The sequence below is a fragment of the Triticum urartu genome, chromosome 4, assembly GCF_003073215.2.
Source record: "Triticum urartu cultivar G1812 chromosome 4, Tu2.1, whole genome shotgun sequence".
Taxonomy (NCBI): Eukaryota; Viridiplantae; Streptophyta; class Magnoliopsida; order Poales; family Poaceae; genus Triticum; species Triticum urartu.
The window spans coordinates 581,954,488-581,955,032 of NC_053025.1; positions in this window are offsets into that span (position 1 = coordinate 581,954,488).

Genomic DNA, 545 nt, shown 5'->3' on the forward strand with positions numbered 1-545 from the left:
CATGAAGATATTCAACGATAAACCAAGTTCAGATAAATCCTAAAGGTTCCAGACCACAGATCGAAGTGCTCGGGCATTCAGCCCGAAAAGAGTTTAACGGTTACAAAAACCACTCGGCATTCCGAGGAAAATTTAAGGTGGGCATAAAAGTTTGTTCACTCCGTAGGAGGAGGAGTGGCAGGCTCGATGAACTCGTCCAGGTCGACGCCGTGGGCGATCCGAGTGGCTGCAGCAATAAAATTCTCCATAAAAGATCGGAAGTCATGCCTCTGGGTGTTGGCGACCTTGATTGCTGCCAGCTTATCTTGTCGCACCTCCTTGTAGTGGACACGAACCAAAGACAGAGCCACATCAGTACCACACCGGGCAGAAGATTTCTTCCACTCCTGCACTCGACCAGGGATCTCGTTAAGTCGAGTCATCAGAGACTCGAGATCATTCTGGAGTGTGGCCCCTGACCAAAGTGTCGTGTCGATCCGTGACGTGGCGACCTTCAGTCGAGCCAAGTAGTCCACAACACCGTCGATGCGGGATTCCAGTCGGAA